The 7,396-nt window shown below is 59.8% G+C and overlaps 2 long non-coding RNA genes across 3 annotated transcripts; one reads left to right on the top strand and one right to left on the bottom strand.

Annotated features, from left to right (window-relative positions):
• Positions 1-510: 510 nt before the first annotated feature.
• Positions 511-2,002, bottom strand: LOC143662507 (uncharacterized). 2 transcript variants are annotated; one of them, XR_013165366.1, is made up of 3 exons: positions 1,664-2,002; positions 1,247-1,359; positions 511-1,154 (listed from the first exon to the last, which is right to left on the bottom strand). It is a non-coding gene; the product is annotated as an uncharacterized LOC143662507 (long non-coding RNA). The 2 variants fall into 2 exon arrangements; XR_013165365.1 differs by having other exon boundaries at positions 1,247-1,312.
• Positions 2,003-2,019: 17 nt separating this feature from the next.
• LOC143662506 (uncharacterized) lies at positions 2,020-4,798 on the top strand. The gene is made up of 3 exons (XR_013165364.1): positions 2,020-2,148; positions 2,424-2,550; positions 4,115-4,798. It is a non-coding gene; the product is annotated as an uncharacterized LOC143662506 (long non-coding RNA).
• Positions 4,799-7,396: the final 2,598 nt, after the last annotated feature.

Raw genomic sequence — 7,396 nt, 5'->3', positions numbered from 1 at the left:
ACCGAGTGTGGGATTCAGAAGAGACTGTCAGGGAAAGGTGGCGGAGCCCCAGACAGGCCGGAGGAGGAGAAGGCTGAGGATGACACAGGTTGAGAATCATCTGTTTAGAAACAGACGAGGTCTCGGGATGCATGTGGGACTCAAGGGAAACCTACCGGAGGGTGGGAGCAGAGAGAGAGGTGGTGCCCTTAAGCCACCTTCCCTGTGCCATTGCTACCTTCCCTGTGCATTGCCTGTACCATTTCCTGCAGCCTTACCTGTGCACTTCCTCTACTGTCACCTGCAGCTTTACCTGGGCCACTACCACCTTACCTGGGGATTACCTGTACGTTGCCTGCAGCCTTACTGTGCTGCTGCTTGGGGTTGACCCAACCCCAGGGCTGACCCGTGGCGCCTGCGAGCCTGTGGGATCGCACACCCCAGGGAGCCCCTCACTCCCGCCAGGCCTTGGGGGGTCAGCTCTTCGCTCCAGATGTTCCTTTTGTTCAACAAAAATGATTTTAGGGCAGCACCTGGGCAGTAGCCTCAGAGGTCAGAATTGGGGGGGAGGGGCAGAGAAGACCAGGTCGGGGAAGGACAGGCTGCCTGCCCCTCCGGGACCACCTCCCTACTAGAACTCCCCAGGTGAGAAGTCCATCCCACCTCCCACGCATGGGGGCTGTGCTGTGAGCTGGGCCCTGCTTGGGGGACAGGGCACGGGCTTGGCAGGACACATGGCCACTAAGCCTCCCTGAGCTGTTGCGGCACTCCCGCAGTTTATAAGCATGAACCCAGAATATGAGTCTATTTGTCACCCTATCAGGGTCCCCCTGGTAGTTGTGAAGTGCCACCTGCCTTACAAAAATTATTTGAAACTAAAATAGGGGAAAGCTTCTGGAAAGGTTTTGAAAGTAAAGACAGCACTGGCATCCATGATGCTTTATTTCACGCCTTACATGCGACGTGCAGCCTTCCAGCTGTGACGGGGTTGGGGCCACCATGGCGGGTGACAGAGGGCTTCCCTTCGGCAGCCGGCCACCTGCGGGGCCCCCGCTGCCCCTGCCCCGAGCTGCCCCGGGCAGGGCAGGGCAGCGGGACCCAGAACCCGCCCCTTCTCCTTTGAGCCCCCGAGTTCTTGGCCACAAGTGCACGGTGCTGGGAAAAGGTCACGTGATCTGTACACAAAATTAAGGGGGCAGAGGGGAGTCCCCGGCTTGGGAAGCAGACCCCCCACCTCCCCGGCCCTGGAAGCGGAGAAAGAACCAACCAGTCCTCAGACCATGCACAGCGGGCACACGTCCTCACACAGCACGGCAGGGAAGGCGCCGGCACCCTAGGAAGTCGGGGTCCAGACGGAAGTGCCCCACTTTGCAGAGAGGCCTGGGGAGGGTCTCATCACGCTCCGTCTAACCCCCTCTACTGCCCTCCCGGCCCCGTGGAGAACTTTCTAGAACTGCTCACCAAGGTGGGCCTGAGACCCTCCACCCACCCTATAGGCCGGGCCTCCCAGTAGAGCATCTTCTGGTACCTTGCCCTGGGCCCCACCTGGGCAGCCCCTCTGGCCTGGCTCCAGGACATGCCCTCCCCTTTGACCCTGGAACAGCTGGAGGACCTGTGTTCCCTCCTCTGAGTGTCTGGTTAGCCCCCACCCCTTTCTCCAGGACCTTGGCGAGCCCCTCCGCACCCAGTCACCCCAAGCGGCCAGCACGTGGCGTCCTGCTTCTCCCTGGCACGTGGCGTCCATGCTGGGAGGTGTGGTGGCAGCTCCGATCAGGCCTCTCAGGCTGCATAACCAGAACATGCGTTCACTGGACGTGCTCCCAGGTGCCGTCTCCGCCACAGCCAAAGCCCCCCGCTCTGACAGTATCCCATCAGCTCACTCTCCTGGGGCTCTGCTGGCAATAGAACAGCCACTCCTGTCACACAATACTTGGTTAAGAGGGGATAAGGGGTAAACCAGTCAGCTCAGGTGACACCAAGCAGGTGGGCAGCTGCACAGCGGGGGCAGCACTCCAGCAGTGCCGTCTGTTATGTGCGCTCTGCTTTGTGACGTCATGACTATCGTCTCAAGGCCCTAGGATGGCTGCTGCTGCTCCAGACATCACACCCCCCCTGGAAGAAGGGGCAGGGAAAGGGATGGGCTCTTAAGAGGCCCCATCGCTTCACCTGGTAAGAAATTCTTTTCTGTAAACCTTCCCCACGTGTCCCATTGGGCAGACCTGGGTCACAGGCCTGCTCCCAGAGCAGTCACAGAGCAGCTTGGGGAGGGGAGCACTCTCACTCCTAGGGCCTGGGGAAGGGCCCTGCCTTCCCCAATATCAAGAGACCTGTGCCCAACACTGAGCCAAGTCAGAGTCCATTCATCAGGAAAATGGGGGCAGACAACCAACAGCATGTACCCCACTTCTACGCTCCCATACCCCCTTTCTCTCTCTGCTCCCCAGACTTGACACCATGCTGGCTTGCTTGCCTGTCCCACACTGCCTTCTGACCCTCTTCCCAGGCCTCGGCCCGATCCAGGAGGTGACCTGACCCCCGGGACAAGAGACCCAGGATCCAAGCCTGCCTCAGGTGGGGCCCCACAGCATAGGGTTGGGGAGAGAGCCCATGGGGACCCTGGCTCTCGTTCCTGCGTGACCTTCCAGCAGCCCGAGGCTCCCCCTGCTTCCCCCTCACACGTCGGGTCTGTAACAAACGCAGCCGGGCTCCGTTTGCAGCCCAGGTGTGCTCCGAGCCCTGTCACTGTCTCCCTTGGCGCAGAGGGTCGTGTGTACCTCCCAGGCTCCTGTCGCCGTGTGGGGAGGTGACCAGTCAGCTGCACCCATAAAAGAGCAGCTGATGTGGGCAAGACACACCGTGTGGCTGGAGTTACAATGTCTCCCCTTGGCCTCCCCTTGCTTAGACCCAGAGGAGAGACCCCACTTCCCTCCTTCCCACCCCCCCGAGCGAGCAGAGGGTGGCAGCAAAGCTCCACGCTGGGAATCTCAGGGGCCCCTGGCCCTCACGTGCCAAAATTCCAGTTTTGTCACCCATGAAACGAGAGGACTGAGTCAGGACAGTAAGCATCCCCCGAGCCCTGGCAGTGGACTTCAGGCAATGCGGGGACCGTGTGGGTGAAACTGAATGACAAGGAGCAGGTGGGAGGAGGATGGGCTTGGGGGGGGGTGTTATGGTGGGGGGATAGTAAATATATCACAGCCTCTTCACAATCCCATAAATATGACTCCCCAAATCCTGCCCAGGTCCTGGTCGTCTCTCTCTAGAGGGCAGGAGGTATTTCAGAGCCTTCCTGTACGCTGGGACACTGTGTTATTATTTGCACACTCGTATCCGCTCAGCCTCCTGCGTTGTCCGCTCCGCCGTGCCCGAGCCCCACCGCCTCCCGCGACCCCTCTGTGCCTCCCGATTCCGGGCATTCATGGCCCAGCTGGGGGGTGCCGTTCCGTCCCCCTGCGGCAGGCCAAGCCTTACATCGTCCGGTTTCTTGGCAATTAGAAATGCAGCCGTACGGCTGACTCGTGCTCTTGGGGACACCTCCGGAGCCTTCCACCCTGGACCCTGCACTCGCGCAGCTCTCTGGTCTGCACTTACTTTGTTTACTGGAGAATTTAGCGCAGGTGGGGGGCAGGGGAACCCTTTCTTCCTCTTGGGAAGATTTTTATCAGGCTGTGAAAACATGAATTCACGTTGCGGCGGGGCCTTGGGGAGCCGAGTTTCCACTCGAATCACGGCGCCTGGGTTTGGCCCCCGTGGCTCCCCAGGGCGCCGAGCTGGGGCCACCAGCTCCCCACCCCCGCTGCTGCATGTCCAGCCGTGGGCCAGCATCAGGTGCACAAGGCCATGGCCACGACTCCCAGGAAACCCCCCCCGTGCCCCCCCCGCCCCGTGTGCCCGCGACAACCTCCCCCTCATGTCTCCATCCCTTTTGATCAAGGAGAAGACCAGGCAGGGGCAACACAAATCACGGGAGTCAGGCTTTCCTTTTTCCCCACTCGAATGCTGAATTCTTTGGCTAATGGAGTCATTGGTCTGAGTTCAGGGAAACAGCCAGGGAGTCGGGGTTTCGCTTTAAATCATGTGCCTGGGCTCACCAGTATATTCCTGCAGTAGAAACACTGTGATTTATTCTCTGCAGCTGGAAACTAACCTTTCACTCTCGCTCGTCTCCACTTGGGCCCTTGAAGCAGCAAACGTCTTTCCACCCTGACCTGTGTGCAAGGAGGCAGGCCTGGATCCTGAGCCTTCTGGAAGCTTCCATTCTGCCCATGCCATCAGAGGCTCCTGTGGTCCCAAAGCCCTCTGGCTTTCAGGAGCTCTGGAAGGCTTCGTCTCTCATGGCCCAACACAGAATGCTGCAGAGAAACGTGCCAGTCGCCGCTGGAGTTTCCAGAAATCAGATGGCGGCCCAGCTGTGTGGGTGACCGGGCAACGTTCCAGCAGAGGGAAGCGAGGGGTGCGACCTAGGTTTATGGAGGGAAAGGGGGCTCCCCGTCTCCAGTTCCCTCCCCTCCTAGCCCTGGGATGACATTTCCCACTGCAGACCCTCCGGTAGATGTTCAGCCATGGGGAGGGGAACAGGGGGTGGACAGAGCTCCTGGACCAGCAGCACCCCAAGTCTCAAAGCCAAAGGAGCCTGGGCAGCTGGGTGCTGGGGCAGCCGGAGTGGGTGGTCTCCCTTGCCCCCAGGCCGGCTTTCTTGGGCTCTCTGGGCTCCCTCCAGGCAGCAAGGAGCTGCCACAAGCTCTCCCCGCATCCCCAGCCTGCCAAACGGATTAGGAACTAAATCGTGATAATAAAAAGAATAAATACGCCAGGTGAGAACCGGATTATTAATTCAAGCTGTGCCCTCCAGCCCAATGATAAACGACCCCGCGTTAGGGAATGCTGCCGGTGACATCCGCAGGGCTGCAGGGGCACGGCCGGCCCCCGGCCTGCAGGGGTTGGGGGGCCCTGGCTGGCTCCCCTCCCTTGCCGCCGCCCTGGCCCCCACCTGCCGGTCCCTGCACAGCCCAAACTGACAGCCCTTCAAAACCTGCCGAAGGAACCGGCATTAATTAAGCCATTGCTGGACCGTAATTTCCTTGAGAAGTAAAAAATTCTCACACAGAAAAGGTTACAGAGACCTTTTCTGTGTCAAAATTACCATGCCGCATGAATATTAATGCGCTTAATGAAGACAACCTTTTTTTCATCAAGAAGGGCCTGGAACAGGTGCCAAACCTGAAGTCTCACCCCGTGGGGCCTGCAGCCGGGGGAGGGGGCTTGGGGCTTCCCAAGGAGGCAGAACCCCCAGGGGCCCCGGGCCTGCGCCACCCCCACCTGGAGCCCCCCCTACTCTGCTGTGAAAGCTGGCCTTCGGACACCAGGCCCTGCTGTGCCCCCACCCCTCCCGGGGGCCCCTGGTTGCAGCGCCCCCCGCCCCCCAGAACCCGTAGGCGCCTGCTGGAGGTGGCCAGATCCCGGCTGCTAAAAGGGCATCGGGGCCTCTGTGTGGCGGGGGGGGGACGGGGGAAGGGAGGGGCTGGGAGGGTTCTAGGGCTGGGGCTGGAGAGTCCCCAGGCGGTGGGGGGGCGGGAAGTGTCCGGGAGGTGGGGCAGGGCAGGGCGGACCTAGGAGCTTGGGTGCTTGCTCTGTTCGAGGGAAAGGGTGATTTCTCCATAACACTGGGTTTTAGTTTTTCAACCAGAAAGCAGACTCCCAGCCCCCTCCCTCGCCCAGCCCCTTTAGATTCGGGGAGGAAATGAAAGGGGTAATTTGGAGCTTGTCAGGAGAGCATTTTAGCACCTCTAATAGGAGAGGCTAAAAACATAAACATTATTATTGGTAATAACCCAAGGAAATATTTTTGGGGTTCGGCCACAAACGCAGACATCGTGCCTGTGCTGGGAGGGGCACAGGTTCCCCCAGGGCAGTGGAATTGCAGGCCCTCGGTGGAGAGAGATGTCGTGGCAAAGCCAACTCATGAACGAGCCGATGAGCTGGAAGCTGCTCCTTCCTTTCACCGTGTCTGTGCCTCGTCCCGTGGCCTCCAGCTCCCACCGTGTGGCGGTGCAGGGGGCTGCGGGGTCCATTCTCTCCTGTCCCCATAGAAAAGCCAGGAAGTGAGCGCCTGCCATCGCGGGGTCTCACCTGCTGGTCACTGGTGACATAAGGCATCTGGCTGTTGGGGTCGAGCCGCAGGACCCCGGCGCCACCCTTGAAGGTGACGGGCGGCTGTGGCACTGGCTGTGGCTGCAGAGGAGCAGTTTCACGGTGCCCCGCAGTCGCTTACACTCTCCCCTGGCACTGCTGGCGGGTGTGCAGGCCACAGCGGGCTGTGCTGCGCCTGGAAACAAGCAGGGGTGCCGCCGTCCTGGCCAGCATCCGCTTCAGGTCTAGGCCGCCGGGCCGCGAGCTGTGGGTACGCCTTTGCCCCCCACAGGGATAGGAGCGCTGGGCGGCCTCTTGGCCAGGCTGCAGGCTCCAGGCAAGGGTCGCCGCCAAGCCTGTCCATCTCAGTGTCTTCTGGGTTCACCAGGAGCAAACTCAGCCCGAGGGGCTCTGCCGTTTGGAGTCACCGGAGCACGAGCTGGAATCGCAGCCATGTGGGGAAGTTGCTGGAACCTTCCAGGCCGAATGCCATGTGGGCTGGATCTGATCACGCGGCTGGGAACTGCGAGGTCCCACGTGGTGCTGCACATGAGCTCACTGTGAGCCGCTCTTGAGAAGCACACTTTATTTGCAGCCAAGGAATCACCATGATTTTCACAGCTATCCAGATTTCCCTTTGCATCTGCAGCCCTATTGAAAGTTGTAAAGGAATTAAATAAATCAGAACACATGCTCAAAATTGACAAGGTTTTTCTATTTTTATTTTTTTACGGAACATTTCTGAGCTAGGACAGTTGGATTAAAATAATCCAGAAGGTTGTGGTTTGCTCTGTGCGCCCTGCCTCATGTTTGGGAATCTTCTTATGCTGACCTGATTAGTCACGGGACAAATGAGGGTGAGAAACGCACTCCTCTGGTCTAGGCTGGAAGTCCACATCTGATTTCTTCTCTGGACTTTGTGTTGCTGACTGCATCCCCTCCTGCCAAGGGGCATTTGGCATTCTTAGTTTTCTTCCTGGAAGCTGAGCTGCCTGAGCCATGGGTCCCTCGGCGCAGCTCTGCGTCCCCCTGCAGCGTGGTGCACACGGGGAGTGTTGGATGCATCAGCGAGTGTCTTCCCTGCCCCTGCGCACTGCCCCCCTGCGGCCCAGCCACTGCCACGGGTGCTCTGCAGGCTGCAATCATCACCGGCGCGGCACGCGGTGTTCCTGCCTTTCAGTGCCACCTTGTTGCCAATGACACACACACACAGTGGGCCAACTAAATACCCTGCACAACTTCCAGCGCCTGCAGCCATTCACACTGGGGGGCTGTCACGCACAGCGAT

This window comes from Tamandua tetradactyla, chromosome 18, assembly GCF_023851605.1.
Source record: "Tamandua tetradactyla isolate mTamTet1 chromosome 18, mTamTet1.pri, whole genome shotgun sequence".
NCBI classification, from domain to species: Eukaryota; Metazoa; Chordata; class Mammalia; order Pilosa; family Myrmecophagidae; genus Tamandua; species Tamandua tetradactyla.
Note: the sequence above shows the minus strand (reverse complement) of the source record. Positions and strands in the feature narration are given on the sequence as shown.